The sequence below is a fragment of the Lissotriton helveticus genome, chromosome 12, assembly GCF_964261635.1.
Source record: "Lissotriton helveticus chromosome 12, aLisHel1.1, whole genome shotgun sequence".
NCBI lineage: Eukaryota > Metazoa > Chordata > Amphibia > Caudata > Salamandridae > Lissotriton > Lissotriton helveticus.
The window spans coordinates 226,267,926-226,289,217 of NC_136073.1; positions in this window are offsets into that span (position 1 = coordinate 226,267,926).

Here is a 21,292-nt window from a genome sequence, read left to right on the forward strand (position 1 = left end):
GTTCTTGCTTCTACCTGTGGGGAAGCATGGTAAAATATTTTCACTGTCAAAAGTCAGAGATGATTGCTTTTGTCAATGCTTGGTTTAAAAGTTGGCTACAGTACCAGCCGCCATTCCTAACACAGAATAGCCTATGAGAAGCCTTTCCATTCCAGCTTTGCTGCTTTTACAGTAAGAAAGCACATCGAAATTATATTTTTGTGCTTTTGATTTTTTCTTTTTGTTCCCTCTTCTTTTTTTACTCTTTATTTTGACTGCCTGCTGAGTTTGTAGTCATGGAAGTCTAGATTTGTATGAATCACGCTGATGGCTTTTGCACCTGTGCGTTACTGTGATTTATTCAAAAGTCTATAGGATATTATTTTAAGCACAAAATTAGAGGAAGTTTACTGTTTCACATCTCGTGGCTCCGAGCCACATGCTGGAAATCCCTTAAGAATGTTAGGAAGTCATGAGGACTCCTTGCTTACTTTGGCGGGCCTGCTTAATCATCTTTATGGCAGAAAAGTAACAACACGCCTGGCCCAGCTTTTAAATTGTGGGATATATTCGAGATTAATGCACGATAGGCCTCAAGCCATGTGCTTTCTTATTGATGTTGTCCTGCTGCAGCTCTTCTTTGGGCCAACTACAGAGAATAGACATATGTAGTTTATGTATATTATGTGGTGATAGTGTATACAGTTAATTTATACAAATTCCTTAGGGAATGTGTTATTCTTAAAGAAAAACTGACCGAGAAAGACCAGCAGTGGTGCGGTAAACGAGGAAATCTTGACAAATTATCCATTGCCTTCTCAGTTAGCAGGAGACACCCAATCAAAAATGGACACACCCCTTCAGCATGCAGCGAAACCTAAGATGGAAATATATATATCATGTGGCTTAAACATTCTACTCAGCTTTAAACGTTTGATGAAGATGCAATGCAGGCAAACAAATATCTCCTGGCATACTGCATCCAATAATTGGTTGATATGAAAATACTATTCATCCTTGACGGGACAGTCTCTTAGTGATATATATACATTTATGTACATTAGATAAATGTACTAATTGAGCATCAAAGCCAAGGATTTTATATGTGGAATTATATATGGAGTATGTCAGCTCTCCAATGACAGTCCTAGGGAGTATGCTGCCCTCCCATTGGCCATGAATGAACCAATTAAATTGCTGGACAATTTAAACTGAGTGCCTGCTTCTCAAATGTTATTTACATATACAGGGGAGATCCTAGGCTGTTAGAATCCTTTGGTAGAAAATATTGCACAAAGAGAACAGTTTCTTGGTGCAAAATGTTCTACCAAAGGACTCTAACAGCCCAAGACCCCCCATTACATATATATAATATATATGTAAAAAAAAGTTTTTTAAAAAGGGAGGTCTTGGGCTATTAGAGTCCATTGGTAGAAAATGTTGCACCTAGAGACTGTTTTATATATATATATATATATATATATATATATATATATATATATATATATATATATATATATATATATATATATATATATATATATATATATATATATATATATATATATATATATATATATATATATATATATGCAACAACCCCTCCTCCATAAGAAAAGAGACGTGACCCACAAGGGAGATTAAAAGGAGCACTTTACTGCACACAGGTCTCGGGCGAATGCATTTCGGCACTTATTGCCTTCTTCAGCGCCCCTCTCCAGTTGCTCCTTATGCTGCGAATAGTCAGCCAGTCACGCTGTTGTTAACAATTACCAGGCCAGGGTGCAGTTACGTGTACCCCCGCCGCCTAAGTGGTATGGACTTGCTGGCGAGCTCGTTTGAGCACTCTTCATTCATATATATATATAGCCAGTAGGTATATATATAGGTATATATAGTTAGGATTGTTTTCCATAGGGAAATCGCAACATTCTATTGGGAATAACTTTGGCGCCGGTTGAGGAATCTTCCTGAAATTTTCCTCAACTGTGCCTCGCGGCGCTCCGCTCCTTCCCTGAAAGTTTGGGGGGGATTCGTCAAGCGGGGGCCGAGATAAAAGGGGGGTCCCAAAACGTGTTTTCCCCATGTTAATTTCCATAGGGCGGTTGGACTCACTTTTAGCCCGAACGGCTGAATGGTTTTCCACCAAACTTGGCAAAATTGTAGGGACTGGTAGCCCGATGTGCCTTTGCTATGTCTCAAGATATGTGCTCCAGTGGTTTTTACGAAAATTAACTTAAAAAAAATATATATTGGGCTACATTGGGCTATATATATGTTAGAGCCCAAATGTAGCCCAATGTAGCCCAAAGTAGCCCAAAGATGGCCACCAGAGACAAAAAAAACAAATGTAGCCCAAATATCAGCCAGATGTAGCCCAACTATAGCCCAATGACAGAATGTCCCAGAGTGTTCTAAAGAACAACTAGAACGCTAACAGTCTTACTTATGACAAAAGTATGGCACACCTGAAGTAATCTTGATTGGAATAAAGTGGTTTAATTTGCAAAGGAACAAAATGAGGGGGTTCATTTTGCCATAGAAATTATGATTAGTGCTGAAGAAAGAAAAATTAGGGCACATTTTGAGTGACTTCTCAAATCCTCTTATATTTCATTAAAAAAAAATTCTGATATGCAGTCTCCCAAGATGGCCACCAGAGACAAAAGAGCCCAGATGTAGCCCAACTATAGCCCAATGACAGAATGTCTCAGAGTGTTCTAAAGAACGACTAGAACGCTCACAATCTTACTTATGACAAAAGTATGGCACACCTGAAGTCATCTTGATTGGAATAAAGTGGTAACACTTAATACATTTAATTTGAAAAGGAACAAAATGAGGGGTTTCATTTGTCCATAGAAATTTTAAATAAATATATATATTCACTGAAAAAACCATAGGTTACACACCAGTTATAGTTAGGAATTAGCATTTAAAAAACCTTTGAAATTCACTGAAAAAAACATAGGTTTCAGGCCTTATATAGTTAGGAATCAGCATTTAAAAAACCTTTGAAATTCACTGAAAAAACCATAGGTTTCAGGCCTTATATAGTTAGGAATTAGCATTTAAAAAAACCTTCGAAATTCACTGAAAAAACCATAGGTTTCAGGAGTTATATAGTTAGGAATTAGTTTTTAAAAAACCTTTGAAATTCACTCAAAAAACTATAATTTTTAGTGGTGTTATAGTTAGCTGGACATTTTACTCATACAAAACCAATGAAATTGCTCCTATATAGTTAGTTGTACTAACTATATTTCGCGCACCTGCAATCCACTGCTGATGATGTCACATATTAGATCATTCATGACATGGTCAGTGACATCACTGATGACATCTCAAATTACATCACTGATGACATCACTGATGACATCATCCACGTGACAATCACATACACCTTTTCATACACTATTACAATTTTTCATCACTGTTTGTAAAATACAGAGTATCATATTTAAATCCATTGTCACAGCAATACAAGTATCTAAAAATCCACTCAGTGATTCATAGATGTATACACACATCTAATCACTTACCTATGGATTCACTCATACATGCTGTCAATGAACAATAGAACACTATCAAAAATACTTATACATCTATATCGACATTAAACAACAGCACGCATCCTATTCACATATGAAGTCATCCTACTCACTTATGCAAACAATGGATCATACTTACATATTTACTTAGCAAAACACTTATACAAACACCACTTTTTCTATTCATTTAGATAGTAAGTCATACTTAGTGAATTATAAAATCATTATTACAAGTATACAGTTATCCATACAGTCACTCACACAATCATTGTGTCTTATGTATACTTTTTATATACAACAACTGACACATACACTGCCATTTATTTTTCTAGTTTGTTGGACCTGTACCTTTGAGAAATATATTTGCTCATCACCACACCCATAAAGAGATTCCCTCACCCAAACTGTTAGAACATGTAGTTTTAACTTCATATATCTACTGAATCAACTATTCACACATCTTTGGACAGTCACACACCCCCCACCGAACCACACACACTTTCACACTCCCATACAAATACTCAGTTAACTAATCAATAACTAATATAGACTTTCACATAGCTAGTAACCAACTGTAGAATCAGTTTACACAACAACTGACAAAGTGATACAGATATTCACACAGTTTAGTCACTATCCACTATATTTAGTGAGACATTATAAATTGGTCAAGTAAACAGTCAATTACACTGCTACTAAATCCTCCATCCAAATATTTATTTATATATATCCACTCATTCTTCAATGTAAATTGCTATATATATATATAATGCATATTTAAATAACGAAGCAAACCACATTCACTGGATGATGTCATCAGTGATGTCATTTGAGATGTCATCAGTGATGTCACTGACCATGTCATGAATGATCTAATATGTGAAATCATCAGCAGTGGATTGCGGGTACGCGAAATATAGTTAGTACAACTAACTATATAGGAGCAATTTCATTGGTTTTGTATGAGTAAAATGTCCAGTTAACTATAACACCAATAAAACTTATAGATTTTTGAGTGAATTTCAAAGGTTTTTTAAAAACGAATTCCTAACTATATAACTCCTGAAACCTATGGTTTTTCAGTGAATATATATATATATATATATATATATATATATATATATATATATATATATATATATATATATATGTATTATATAAGTAGTTACAGTTTGGACCTAGTTTCCATAGACAAACCGTTTCTTTTGTCTTGCGAATAACTGTAGCGCTGTTTGAGGAATCTTTACAAAATTCTCAAAACTAGTGTACGAGTCACTTCAACTGCTGTCGAGAAAATTTTGGTGCAATCCGTCTGGCGGGCGCCAAGAAAAAGAGGGATCTCAAATCACTTTTACCCCATTGAATTTCCCATATGGATTTTAGGCACGACCACAGCCTAAACTGTTGGACAGAATTACGCAAAATTCAGCAGAAAGCCAGCTCTTTGTCCAGAAAGAGCCCTTTTTGTAATTTGAAGTAAATCTTTTCAGTAGTTTTTGGAGTTATTGAAGAAAAAAGAAATACAGATATATAGGCACATGGATCCGATAGATCTATTGGGTGGCTGCCAACACTTCAACCAGGAAGAGGTGGCAGCCATCTTGAGGCTTGGGACTAAGCCAGAGTCCCCAAAAAAACTGCAACAAAATCCAAAATGGGGCAGGGTAAGAATACTGTGACCCCTTAGGCCTCGTTGTGGGGTCCCACAGGGAAGCCACCGCGGACCAAAATTGTTTTTTTTCTTCTAATTTTACCGAACAATTTGCAGAGGGTCTGCGCATCCGCTGCTAATTAAAAATAAAAAACAAGCACAAGCTCCTGCGCTTGTTTTGTCTATGCTCTCCAGGTGGGCCAGGTCCAGGGGTGGTGGATTAATAATTATAATGGGGGAAGGGGTGTGTGTGGTTCCCTCACCAGGCCTATTTCGGCCCCGCGGACCCCATCCCAGGGGCCTTACTAAATAGAAGAAGGGGGAGTGGTGGCCCAGGGACTGCCACCCCCAGGGCCTGGCTCTGCCATTAAAAAGGGAGAGGGAAGACAATGCGGCCCCCTCCCGGAGCTGTTAATGGCCACGGGGACCCCATCCCCCAGGGCCTGGCTCTTGCTATGTCCTAGGGTGCCCAACTCCGGGACACAGCGGTTTCCCTGCCTACACTAGTGCTGGCAGAGAAATCTCTGTTTGCTCTCGCTTAGCCGGAGCAATTTAAAGCTCCCCAAGCGAGAGTAAACAGTAAGGGGGTCATTAGGATGACGGGCGGACTTAGTCCGCCCGCCATCCTATCGGGACTAGGGACCACCGGGGTCCCGTGGGTAGAATTAGGATGCGGCCGCCACAGTGGCGGCCACATCCTGCATTTATATCATTGTGGCGGGCAGTGCTCTCTGCACCGCCCGCCACAATGCCATAAATGCATGTATGCATTTGCATACACAATGCGGCAGGCACCACTCGGTGCCTACCGCATTGTATATGCAAATGCAGGGGGGTACCACAGGTACCCCCCGTGTGCACCCCCCACCCCTCCTTCAATTTGGGGGCCCACAAGGGGCCCCCAAAGTGAAGACCGCATGCCTTTCCGTGGTGACATGGCCGCCACGGAAAGGCACCTGCCCAGGCCCATCGTAATATGGCTGACGGTGTCTAATAGACACCGCCACCATATTATTCCTTTTCCGCCCCGGCCGCAAGGCGACCGGGGCGGAAAAGCGGCAGACGGTCTTTCCGTCCGCCGAGGGGGGAAAACGAGTGTGGATGTCAGACGGATTGTCCCCGCCAGGCTGGCAGTGGCTACCGTCAGCCTGGCGGGGGCGATCCGCCCGACATCATAATGGGCCACTAAGTCTGCTCCCAGCAGATGGGAGCATGAGAAATGCTCCATCTCTCTGGGAGCAGACTTTTCATCTGTTTACCTGCTTACTGTGAAGCGAGCAGGGAAATAGATGAAAATATTGCTCCCATTCACTGAGGGCAGCATTTTTAGCTGCTCCCTGTGCAATGCCTGCTCCCACTGGAGATGCGGAGCCGGCAGGGGCCATGGGGGCATTGGGGATCCCCCACAGCCTCCAACCAAAATAAGCAGGGGGTGCTTTGGGTGGGCTCGAGGGTGCCCACAATTTATTCACAGGCCCTGGGGGATGGGATCCCTGATGCCAATATTGGCCTGCAGGGCTGAGTGCCCCCTTCCCGCTTTACATTCTTGCCAGGCCATAGCAGATGTGGCTGCCAGGCCCAATATTTTCCCATATAGCCTTCTCTTAAAAATAAGTCCAGACCCCCATGTAGATGGGGTCCCCTGGGGCCACAATCAGCCTGGAAAGGGGGCAGTGTGCCCCTCCCACTTTTAAATATGAAGTGGGTAGGCTCCAGGGCATCCACCATTTACTGAGCGGGCCCCGGGGTTCAGTTGGTCCGGGGAGGAAGGCTGCATGCTCCCCACTGTATAAAAAAGCAAGGCTGCGGGTGATGGTGTCCCCGGACCTGAAATCAGCCTGTGGATGGGGCTACAAATCATCTGCAGAGTATGCAGAGGGTGGTGCGAGTGGGAGGCAGAAGAACAAGTACTTTTCTTTAAATTTGGGAGCTGCAGGTGTAACGAAAGAATGGCGTTGGAGGGTGGCAGGATACAAGGTCATTGTTTTAATTTCTACAGTGAGGGTAAATGTATAGGGTAGTGGCATGGCATTTTTTATCTTTTATTTTTGAGACGGAGGTCATATTCTTTATAGCTCCACATTACTCATCTGCCCCAGTGTAAATGATGAAAATGGAAAATGGGGGCAGATGTTTGGAGGTCATGAAAACCATAATATAATAGATAGATGCAAACTCAATAGCAAGGAGGCTTTTCACATTTCTATTACCCATCTGTAACTCTACACCTACAAACAAAACAATCTACTCATGTATGACATCTGTTTCATTGCACATAAAAGGAATGTGTGCCTTTTTCCAAATATGCAACACAATCCATATGTAACTGCATGGAGAAGTGAGGGAAGAACACAAAAAAGACGCAGCATCTGGGAGTCAGATGTGAGCAACACAAGCAACAATATCACCCATCAATTGTAGCCAAGTAACTCACAAAACACAACCAACAGAATACCTGCTGAGAGGACCATATCACAGAAAGGTAGGGTGTCCACCTCCTTCCAGGTCATTATGAATATTGTGTGATAGTCCATAGCATTCATAGTCTTGTTTTGCTCCCATGATCTAATAAGATTAACACGCCTGATTTAAATAATTTGTAGGTGAAATGTTTAAGGCTGGAGACAGTGTCCATAATATCCTGGAGTCAGGAGGTCACCCTACTTGAAGATGCACAATATTACGACAGCTGACACACAGTACGGTGAACAGCCTTTACGACGCGGCTGTTACACCGCCGTGCCGTTACAACGCGGTCTTTTCAATGCAAGTCGTTACCACGACTTGCGCTGGAGGGCGCTGCAGGACAAGGAATTTTTTAATTTACTATCCAACACCTTCCCTACTGCACGTAGGCTGGTGTTGGAATAGTAAATTACAAAATTCCTAAGTCCGCACCCCCTCCAACGCAAGTCGTGGTAACGACTTGCGTTGAAAAAACCGCGTTGTAACAGTACTCATTGTAATGCCGTACATCCCACAGTACTATAGTGGACACTTCCAATAACTTTAGTTGTGGTATGGGTAAACAAGAAATTAATATGCCCAAGAAAGCCAAAAGGGAAAACAAGTTTTCAAATGCAAGAAGCACAATTTTACCAAATGGCAAATGTTTATCCTGACAAATAATATGGCTATCCAAAACTACTCTACTTATTAAGTCAAACTCAAAGGACTATTAAGTTGTCCACATTAGAACCAGCCTGTACTTGATTCTCTGCCCAAGGACAAGGCAGGCGTTGGGTGCCAAGGCTCAGGACAAAAAACCACAAGAAGAAACTGTCGTTCAACAACGCTTAGTACCAAGGTTAATGTTGGTGACTTGAGCCACACAGTTAAGAGGTGAACACAGACACAGGACAACCCAACCCATAACCCTAACCCTTATTTAGTAAAAACAAAAAGTGTGTCATTTTTATTTTGAATTTTTCCAAATATTTGTTACAAACTGAAATAAAAATAATCATAATAATACAGCCTTTTCAATTAATGAGATAGCATGCTAGGCTATAAATACCCCCAGTAAAATAAATGAAATAACCCCTTCCTCGGGTCACAGTTACACATAGCAGTTACAGTTACAGCACCCTCTCAGTTCAATTTTTTAGCCCTCAATAGAGCACATTCAGGCTGAACCTGCCAAATAATTAGTTTATATATGTGAGAGAAGTTAGCCGATATAACATCTCTACTTTTTAATCATTGATTCAGGGTGTTCTGATCTGGGAGGGGTGCCTGGTTGGAACAGAAAATTCCTCTGCAGCGTAAAGGATGTGCACCTCTCCCCTGAGTGCCCTACTGTACTGATGTCTGGATCCCTGATGCTGGTTTTTGTTGTCATTGGCAAACACGGACAGTGCGTGTGTGCCATGACATAAGCCAGTCTCACGAATGGAGTCTTGTTAAACTGGGGGGAGCGCTCAAAAGACTACCCACACAGTGGCGGAAGGCTGCTGCCTTCACCAAGAGTGAAGTAGCACGAGTGCAGTGGTGGCAGCATATTGTGTAGTAATCAGTGGGAGGGAACAGGTCCTTTTAAACCTGTGTCATTGGAGTGAGGCCCACAAGTTCACTCCTGTTTAAAGTTCCACTGCTGTGTGGTTAAGTCACCGTTGGCCTACTTCGGTCTGTTGTGAAGTGCTGTGCAGTGCAGAATTGGCATATTTGCACTTAGTTTTTGTGTGCCTGTGAATGGTACAATACATGAAGAATACAGTACTGTGCAGTGTGTGTAAGACTGTATACATGCACTGGGAGTATGTGTGCCTATGGATGGTACACTAATAAAGGGCCCTGGGTTCCATTTTTGGAGGACCCATCCCTGCCCTGAGGAATGCTGAAGCCTTCTGCACTATGTTGGCTAGGAGGATGGCCCACTCAATAGTAAGCCAGGACTCGCAAGATGCTAGTGGTTCCATTAGTGCACAGCAACTTCTTTTTGTAACTGAAACAAGAAGTGCACTAACAGTCCCCAGCACACGCTAGAATTACAGTCCAAATGTGTGTAAAAGCCAAAGTAAATCAACAATTAATATTGTTTTTTTCTTTTTTCATTGTACTGAATTCTCATCCAACACATTTTGTCGCCTGGTGGGCACACTGTCCCGCAACTTTTTCAAGGCTAAGATAACAAATAAAAACCCAAGCCATTGTGGCACCATACTATAGTTTGGTATACATTTTGAAAACAATTTGCTTCACCGTGACTTGTATAGCCCAATTACAGATTGGGTACTCCTTCTTCTTCATGCTCATGGTGGAAACCCATGCACTTCCTTTATGTCATCAATTAATTTTTGTAAAACAACAAAAGAGTGTCGTGAGAGAAGTGTGTAAGCACTAGACACAGAAAAGAAATCTCCCTGAAGAAGTCACAGTGGAAATCAGCGTTTTTTTTATCATTAATAATTATTGCCAAATTAAATTTAAAAAAAACAAATGTCACTCAGATAGTGTGAAAAACTGACCAGAATAATGTAATCCTACATCATTTATGGCTTATTTGTGAATCAGCATGAGTAATAAAAAGTCCCAAGTACACATAGAGAGTGCAACACACACCTAACCTATAGCCAATGGACATGCAAAAAGGTGGGTATCAAACCAATACCTCAATCTTCTATACGTGAAACCTGATGATAAATGAAGGGGAAAGAGTAAATTTCCAAACCCTCAAAATATCGCTATCCAAATATACTAGACACACCATGTTAAAAAAAAAACATTACACCTATTTCTCTTGTTGGATATTGCGAATGATATGTTCTTGTCAACGAATATTGACATGTATTGGCTGATATTATTAGAGTCTCAGAGAAGAATGTGTAGCACAGTATCAGCACTCCTGGCAGTGGTTGAGGAACTCAAAATGGCACTGGATCAGGGAAGCTCAGCCGCTATACTACTTCTCGACCTCAGCGCAGCATTCAAGACGGTGGTCCACCATACTTTGCTCAATAGGCTGCTGGACCTCAGTGTCCAAGATAAAATCCTTCAGTGGCTGACATCCTTCCTGGAATCTAACTTCCTCTCTCAGACCATGCCTCTGACCTGCGGGGTGCCACGGGGATCTACGCTGATCCCCAGGCTGTTTAATGTCTACATGGGACCACTAGCAAGGATAGCGCAGGAGTTTGAAGTCTCTATGATACCTTACGCCAATGACACCCAGTTGGTGATCTCCCTTGACCCCAGATCCAACGATGACTCCGATAGCTTAGGACCCTGCATGGAAAGGGTTGTTGATTGGATGACGAACAGCTGTCTAAAGCTGGACAGGGATACAACAGAGCTGATGGTCCTTGGGAACAAGGCAGTCCCCAGGCCTCTGATCAGCCGGCCCAATTGCCTAAGCAGCCAACCTATTCCGAAGGGGTCCATCAAAAATCTTGGTTTCTGGCTTGACAAGGATCAAACAATGGTGATCCAAGCCAAGAAACTAGCAAGCACATGTGTTGGTCTACTTAGAATGCTTTACAAAGTTCTGGAGCATATCCGCGTACTGCTCAGAAAGACAGTAGTCAACTCCAAGGGCACATCACGTTTGGACTATGGAAATTCACTCTTCCTAGGGGCACCAAAATATGTTATCAATAGACTCCAGGTGGTTCAGAACACGGCAGCAAGGCTGCTGTGCAAGGTCCCAATCCAGGATTCAGCCAGAAAGCATCTTGAAGCACTTTACTGGCTTCCAGTGGAGGCCAGAATTAAGTTCAAGGCACTCTGTATGACACACAGAGTCTTACACAACAAGGGCCCAAGTAAAATCAGAAACCTGTTGATCCCCTATGCCCCAAACAGAAGCCTCAGATCTGGCTCTGAACGTCTGATAAAAACTACCAGAATCAGGAGAGCCAGATAGGGAGGAAGATCCTTCACTCATCTAGCACCCAAGCTGTGGAATTCACCTCAACACGAATCTAGACTCCTGGAAACAGAAGCAGCCTTCCGGACATCGATCAAAACTTGGCAGTTCCATCAGAATTTTTAATCCACATCTATGTATGGTATTTGTATCCTAGTGCTGGGAAGCCTACGGGCTGCTATGCGCTCTACAAATCACATAAATAAATAAATTAAAATAAAATAAATATCCCTGTGTCTAACTTCCAGTTGTGCACTCTAGTCACTTCCATGGCTTTTTTGTCGGACAATCAGCCTTGGAGTCACTCCTGCTGTGACAGACTGCTTTTCAACAGGATGAGGGAGCAGAGGAGTGGGCACTTCAAAAGAAGCAGACCTCAAAACAAAACGTCAAAGACTCAGACCCTATTCACATTTGGTGTTTGGAAATAGACTAAAAGAAGGAGGTTTTGTCCCCAAAAATTGTCATCTGCTAAAGAGCTAGACTGGCTGTGTGAGGAGGGAAAGCTTGGCAAGGCTTTTGCCTGTGATCAGGACTGTGGGCCAAGGCTTGCTACGCTCCCTGCTGGGTGAGAGGACTTCACTCAGGGAATCCAAGACCACCTGCCCTGAATCGTGCAGCACTAGCACCTGCCTGCTTGCCAATGCCAGTGCGCCCTGTGAAGAAGTTGAATGTAGCGAACTCCAGTAGGGAGCCCTATTGAGTGGATGCGGTATACTGACCTGTTGTGGATAATGGCTAATTCTTTAATGGAAATTATTCATATTCGTTTATGTGCCTCTTGTAATTGATCCAAAGGTTTTCCTTATTTGGATTTGAGAGCCAATCTGCAACAGAAATAACCACATCGGGTTTTATTTCTGCAGTCTATGGTATAATTAGAGTATATACGTATGCCATTTTACAAGAGTCAAACGGAAAGGGTCATTCTCAGTCTATGGATACACAGTGATTAAAAAAGATCCATAGCTACTATAACTATTGGTTTTTACTGCATCCCGTTATACCTATACGACTCCAACCCTTGGATACTTTCTCAGTCTTTATCAAAAGGATTTTTGGCATATCTTGGAGTTTGAATACTCCAGCTCAATAAGTGTCAAAGCCAAAGAGTGGGTTTTGTTTTATCATAACGCGCAGGTCCTAGGGCTCAATCTCACCTTATAATCGGAATTCGGCCTCCCTGCTCCTCCGTGTCAGCGTCTTCTTGGGAATTCGAAGAGTCCCGCTAATTCGCGCCACCGGTATTTTTATAGGTCAGGAACCCATAGTGACCCGGAAGGGATTTCATTTTTGGTAGCACCACAGTTTAAAGCTTACAAAATAATTAATCGATTCATTTTAGGGTATTATAGGTATCGCGATAAAGATCTCAATTACGAGGGACCGGGCGTAATTAAACCGGAAATAAAAAACCTCGGTCGCCGCCAGATTAAAATGTTATTCCATTTAGGTGGGATGTAACAACATCCACTTTTTCTATGTACATCAAACGAAAAAAGGGATACACATACTATCTTCAGTATACAGCAGTGTCTGTAGTCATATATTTCGCTCTCGCCGCATTTTTAACATCGGCCATCTTGGGACGGGCTACTATCAGTAAATAAATCCCCGAATTTATACTAACGATCGCTGGTATTTACGCGACGCATTTTTAACTGCGGCCATCTTGGGACGGGCTGTTCTCAGTAAATGAGTACCCGAATTTATCCTAACCATAGCTAGTACTCACTATTTAGGCTTATAAACTCGAGTTACAAATTATTATGATTCAACCACAACCACAACCACATGCTTCTAGTTGCTGAGTCCTATAATGATCTTAACATTTTTATTGTACACATTTATTTTACGTGTTTTCAATGTAACCCTCCTTGCTTTCAGATACATATCTATAATTTACATATTTTGGTTATAATACATTGCTTAATGTTGCATATTAATGTTATTATACATTGTATGATATTTCTGTGACTGAGCTAGGTGTACATTTTCTCGTAATCACAGTACAGTATTCATTTTCTCGTGATCACAGTACAGTGTATTTCCCATTACTTAAAACATGGAGATTACATTTAGTCTAATCCCTCTATCCTATAAAACATGATCCCCAGTATGTAACAAATATTGGTAAAGACATGGAATTTGCAAAATTCTCAGTTCATCTATAAACATGCAAGATAAAACATTGTTATGTAATCTTCTGATTGCACGGTGGCTCCTCCGTGCAATCAGAAGATTTTATCTCTACAATGAGAGGTAAAACAATACTGCTTTATATCTCTAGAAATGTAGAACACATTAGAAAGGCGTGACTGAATCGTGGCTTTGTGTTTGTGATTTTTATAGCTCAAGGAAACATGAGATACCTGAGCAACGCATAATACGTGTAGCAACTATCTGAATCATTTGCTAAATACAGGTATGATGAAAAAATTGCATCTAAAAATTTTTTTAAAGTGATGCATGTAGTAAAATAAAACAATGGAAGGTTTAGTTTACTCAGAAGGAGAACCTCATGCAGGGCTTCTATGCTAGTTATCTGTTATCTGTTACTCATGGTACAAAACAAGCTCTGGTCTTCCAGGCAAGTGGTCTAGCACAATGATATATGCTTTAGTGACAAGTAGTGTAAAACTAGGCAAATGATGAACCTACAAAATAAATATTAATACTAAAATACTCTTATTTACTTTTAGAGAAATTGGAGTCAAATGTTTTAAGGTCCTGAAGAAGGTGTCAAAAAAGAAAAAAAGCACCGAAACGCTGCGTCGACTGTTTTTTTAACTTTGACTGGTTAACATGACTATGTTTTTAACTATATGTGTGTTATTTTTTTAGATTGTAACCCAAATTGGGAGGTAAACAATAAATTCCATGATCATTTTTAACATGACATAAATCGCTTGACTAGTATATTCATCTGTGTGTTTAATTTTCTTAAATTTTGGTTCAGCTGTTTACTTTGCCTAGTGTATAATTTAGTCCTATATATGACTGTACAGGGAATTGTCCCTCTCAAGCTAGACCAGGTCCACCTAAAATAATTCTAGCTATTTCTAATCAGCTAGTCTAAAAGTCAGGGACGTTTACCTTTTTCTACTGTTAAGACCCCCCTCCCTGCCATAAATTACAGGGGAACCTCCAATTTGTTTGATACAGTAATTGTACAGCTTGTCAGCTGGGAGACTTTGTTCTCGTTGAAGACGAATCCGTCTAGGGCACTGGCCCATATAGGGTATCCAAGAAATTTTCAAAAATGGATACTTTAAAAACTAAAGGGTTCTCTGAAGAAGAGTTTAACAAAATTGTAAATGGTACTTCAAAAAACTACACTGCAACTACAAGTACCAATAATGATGAGGAGAAATGGCGGGAATTATGGAACAACAAAAAGAAATTAGTACGTACAGAGCTACATGCTGATTTTCTAATTGATTACTTGAAAAAGAGCATAATTCCTAGTGGGCTTCAAGTGAGAAACGAACCTGGTGTCTTTATCTGACATCCAGGGTTTATAGAAAATTGGACCCTGATTGCCAACAGATGTAGTAGGGACTGGATGCTGCTGATATTGAAACAGCCAACTCCATTTTAATAATTGATAGGAAAGAAATAGCGGAATTGGAAGCGAGATTAGATATCTCAATACTAGAAGACGCCAAGAAAAAATTAGAGGACATTCAAAGAGATGTTTCAGGTTATAAGGACTATTTATTCAGCAAAAAAATGACTAAATTTAATAAGGATGTTTCCAATTACAATACTGAAACAGTTTATCCTTATACCCAGAAAGATTTTTTCGATCGTCCAAGAGAAAGTTTCCCCTATAGAAACCAGGGACAACAACCATGGCGTACATATCCCAAAAAAAAGAGTGACTTGGTCAGACTCTTCGTACACTAGCACGGATTCTGAACAAGATAAAACAGCGGATAAAAATAGGGCAGGAGAATCCACATCAACCCCAAATAGAGAATCGCTACCTTTTTTAGGCCAACGTGGTCGAGGGAACCATCAAAACCACCACAATCACCCGAGGGGCAACGGGAGAGGGAAGTTCTTCCCTCAACCTCAACAACAGAGGAGGTACTACACAAGAAGCCAACCGAAATGGGATTAAATAAAAAAGCCGCAATTATCAACCTTTCTGATATCATCTTAACAGAAACAGAGAAAGAAGTCCTTGAGAAAGGATTAGGTTTTGTGATTAGTACTAAAATTAATAAATATAATTTAGAAAGAGACCTACAGGGATTTTTTAGAAAGATCAGATTGCAAGATTTCTTTAGAGACAAACCCCTAAAAGAGAATCTCATTAATAAATCTGGTCTCAAAGCAAAATCCACATGGACACCCAACATCGGTATGGTGATTAAACAAGTAGACCTGTTCGAGAAGGTAGTCGAAAGTAATATCTCTAAACTTCTAACTCACCCGTTCAAAGGCATAAACAATCTAAGCCTAACAGAAAGAGAGGCCCTAAAAAATCTTGAAAATAATGATCTCCTAACGATTAAACCAGGGGACAAAGGAGGGAGTATTGTTCTTATGAATTCCGATGATTATGATAATAGAATGATGGTTCTACTTAACAACAAAGAACATTATTGTTCCTCTAGTAGATCTGAGTGGAATGCGTTAATTCAGAAAGTAAATACGCTCCTTGACTATGCCCGAGAGGATGAGATAATCTGCACAGATGAATACAAATTTTTAAAAAAAGATGCACCTATAATACCGGCCCTATATGGGCTTCCAAAAGTCCACAAGAACCTAACTGATCCACCAATGAGGCCCATTGTGTCATCAATTAATTCTGTCACAGAACCTTTGAGCAAATATATTGATAAGTTCTTGCAACCGATCGTAACCAAGCAGAAAGCATACATAAAGGATACAACCTGCATGATTGACAAAATTGAAGGTTTAGCATATGACACGACTACTCAATGGCTGGTCACTTTGGATATAGAGGCCCTTTATACAAACATCCCCCAGGATGATACCATCGAGATGTTAGAGGGCCTCCTAAAAATAGGATCGGAAGACTTAAATCAACATGCCACATTTATTGTAAATTGTGCAGAAATTATTTTAAAAAATAATATCTTTTTATTTAAAAAAAAAAATTTCAAACAAACAAAAGGCACCAGCATGGGGGCTACCTGTGCCCCTAGTCTGGCGTGCCTTTATGTAGCGGCATTCGAGGAAAGGCACATTTTTAATGAATTGGCTCCCTTTAGTGAAAATATTACACATTGGTCGAGGTTCATCGACGATATTTTTTTCATCTGGTCCGGTACCCTAGACTTGCTTAATGAATTTATTCTCTGGCTAAACCTAGGGGATAAAAATTTGAAATTTACATCCAATTATAATAAAGAAACAATAGAATTCTTGGATATCAAAATTTGAGTAAACAATGGAATATTAGGTGTCGATCTCTATACTAAACCTACCGACCGAAACACGCTGTTACACTATAAAAGCAATCACCCCAATAGTCAAAAGGACAATATACCGTTCGGACAATATTTACGCATTAGAAGAAACTGTATCAATATGCGAGATTTTAACAAACATGCCGACGTCCTATCAGATAAACTCAAACAAAGGGGATACCCAAGGAATCTTATAAAACGGGCTTACAAGCGTGCAAAGTATTACAATAGAGAGACACTGTTTGAGAAAAACAACGATAAGAACATTGCTGACAAGACTAGAGATAGATTAATTTTTGTAACTAACTACAGTGCAGCAAGCAACAAGATTAAAAACATCATAAATCGGAATTGGACGTTACTGAACGATAGACCAGGAGAAAAGATTCCTAAACTCATGTTCAGCTTTAGGAGGAATAGAACGATTAGGAATTGTTTGGTTCACACCTTCAAAGAAAAGACCCGCACCAATCAAAACACCATCAATAATACACCTCTCCCAGTCGGGAACTTTACTTGTAACATGTGCTTGAATTGCACATCGCTAATCAAAGGCAAAGCAATCTTGTACAATGGAGTAGAACACAAGATGAAAAACTTTGTTAACTGTAAAACTAAAAATCTTATCTACATGATCATATGCCCCTGTAACAAAGCCTATATAGGTGAAACAGCGAGAGAGATAAAAACCAGAATAACAGAACATAAGTCTGCTATTAGAACTCAAAAGAAATCCGCTCCTTTAGTAGAACATTGGTTAACATACAAACACAAAATAGAAGACCTTAAATGGTGTGTAATAGAGGCCATCTCACATAACACCCGAGGCGGAAACATGGACAATAAAAGGAAAAAAAGAGAACAGTTCTATATGTCCTTGTTTAATACTTTTCGTACTGGACTTAACAACAGGGAAGAATGGGAGAGATTGATCTTATAAATTAATGATTGTTCTAATATAAACATTAACTTCTGCAATGCTCCTTTGGATCAGTCCTATATCTATATCCACTCCATGTCATGCTCAATAAGGGTTGTTCTTGTAATTACAGATCTATTTGAATGAGCACATAGAGTACACCCTTTATTTGTCTCATATTGGGGATCATGTCTCACATTATAGAGGGATCAGACCTAATCATAACAATGTTTTATCTTGCATGTTTATAGATGAACTGAGAATTTTGCAAATTCCATGTCTTTACCAATATTTGTTACATACTGGGGATCATGTTTTATAGGATAGAGGGATTAGACTAAATGTAATCTCCATGTTTTAAGTAATGGGAAATACACTGTACTGTGATCACGAGAAAATGAATACTGTACTGTGATTACGAGAAAATGTACACCTAGCTCAGTCACAGAAATATCATACAATGTATAATAACATTAATATGCAACATTAAGCAATGTATTATAACCAAAATACGTAAATTATAGATATGTATCTGAAAGCAAGGAGGGTTACATTGAAAACACGTAAAATAAATGTGTACAATAAAAATGTTAAGATCATTATAGGACTCAGCAACTAGAAGCATGTGGTTGTGGTTGAATCATAATAATTTGTAACTCGAGTTTATAAGCCTAAATAGTGAGTACTAGCTATGGTTAGGATAAATTCGGGTACTCATTTACTGAGAACAGCCCGTCCCAAGATGGCCGCAGTTAAAAATGCGTCGCGTAAATACCAGCGATCGTTAGTATAAATGCGGGGATTTATTAACTGATAGTAGCCCGTCCCAAGATGGCCGATGTTAAAAATGCGGCGAGAGCGAAATATATGACTACAGACACTGCTGTATACTGAAGATAGTATGTGTATCCCTTTTTTCGTTTGATGTACATAGAAAAAGTGGATGTTGTTACATCCCACCTAAATGGAATAACATTTTAATCTGGCGGCGACCGAGGTTTTTTACTTCCGGTTTAATTACGCCCGGTCCCTCGTAATTGAGATCTTTATCGCATTTGAACAACGGAGATTGATATCGAAAAATATGGCGATACCTATAATACCTAAAAATGAATCAATTAATTATTTTGTAAGCTTTAAACTGTGGTGCTACCAAAAATGAAATCCCTTCCGGGTCACTATGGGTTCCTGACCTATAAAAATACCGGTGGCGCGAATTAGCGGGACTCTTCGAATTCCCAAGAAGACGCTGACACGGAGGAGCAGGGAGGCCGAATTCCGATTATAAGGTGAGATTGAGCCCTAGGACCTGCGCGTTATGATAAAACAAAACCCACTCTTTGGCTTTGACACTTATTGAGCTGGAGTATTCAAACTCCAAGATATGCCAAAAATCCTTTTGATAAAGACTGAGAAAGTATCCAAGGGTTGGAGTCGTATAGGTATAACGGGATGCAGTAAAAACCAATAGTTATAGTAGCTATGGATCTTTTTTAATCACTGTGTATCCATAGACTGAGAATGACCCTTTCCGTTTGACTCTTGTAAAATGGCATACGTATATACTCTAATTATACCATAGACTGCAGAAATAAAACCCGATGTGGTTATTTCTGTTGCAGATTGGCTCTCAAATCCAAATAAGGAAAACCTTTGGATCAATTACAAGAGGCACATAAACGAATATGAATAATTTCCATTAAAGAATTAGCCATTATCCACAACAGGTCAGTATACCGCATCCTTGGGTTATTAAGACAACACGTGCAAAGCCGGTCTAGTATACTTAAAAGTTTTTTATTTTTTTATGTTTCAGGCTTATTGACTATAAAAAAAATATATTATTAACCGGTGGCTCCTCCGTGCAATCAGAAGATTATATCTCTACAATGAGAGGTAAAACGATACTGCTTTATATCTCTAGAAATGTAGAACACATTAGAAAGGCGTGACTGAATCGTGGCTTTGTGTTTGTGATTTTTATAGCTCAAGGAAACATGAGATACCTGAGCAACGCATAATACGTGTAGCAACTATCTGAATCATTTGCTAAATACAGGTATGATGAAAAAGTTGCATCTAAAAAATTTTTTTAAGTGATGCATGTAGTAAAATAAAACAATGGAAGGTTTAGTTTACTCAGAAGGAGAACCTCATGCAGGGCTTCTATGCTAGTTATCTGTTATCTGTTACTCATGGTACAAAACAAGCTCTGGTCTTCCAGGCAAGTGGTCTAGCACAATGATATATGCTTTATTGACAAGTAGTGTAAAACTAGGCAAATGATGAACCTACAAAATAAATATTAATACTAAAATACTCTTATTTACTTTTAGAGAAATTGGAGTCAAATGTTTTAAGGTCCTGAAGAAGGTGTCAAAAAAGAAAAAAAGCACCGAAACGCTGCGTCGACTGTTTTTTTAACTTTGACTGGTTAACATGACTATGTTTTTAACTATATGTGTGTTATTTTTTTAGATTGTAACCCAAATTGGGAGGTAAACAATAAATTCCATGATCATTTTTAACATGACATAAATCGCTTGACTAGTATATTCATCTGTGTGTTTAATTTTCTTAAATTTTGGTTCAGCTGTTTACTTTGCCTAGTGTATAATTTAGTCCTATATATGACTGTACAGGGAATTGTCCCTCTCAAGCTAGACCAGGTCGACCTAAAATAATTCTAGCTATTTCTAATCAGCTAGTCTAAAAGTCAGGGACGTTTACCTTTTTCTACTGTTAAGACCCCCCTCCCTGCCATAAATTACAGGGGAACCTCCAATTTGTTTGATACGGTGATTGTGAGATGCAATGTGCTCCTAACAACCCTCATTTACTGCCAGGTGGTCAACATGTTTCGGCCATGTGTGTATGCCCCACGTGTAGGGTCACACCGGCCTTCCTCAGGACTCTACCTGTCCCAGTGTTTTGATACTCTCACCTCCAGTTGAGATAAGAGGATGTCTAAAAACCTGTTGTTCCATATCGAGGAATTTCCTCTAGGATAGTAGTGGAATTACGAGTTTCACCCTATTTCGAGTTTGAACTGGCAGTGGGCAAGGAGAGACCCCCTCTAGTCACACTTACTCCAGCCGTTGGCAGATGAAGGCAAGTAGCTTTGGAGGAGCACCACCCTTGGAGTCCTGAGGAAGTCCATAGTAAGTCCCTGGGACCATGGGACATGAGGAGGTAAAGGCCTCAACCCTCAAAATTTGTTTGTGATGAAATTGTTTATGCACCAGGTTAGCCTAATCCCACACAGCATAAAATGACATGGAATATTAATGTACTCTAGGCCACAATCCCTCTATCCATGCCGAGGTGAGCTATACCTTAGTTGCCAATAACAATGCTCTATTAACTGAGTCAAACCCCCGT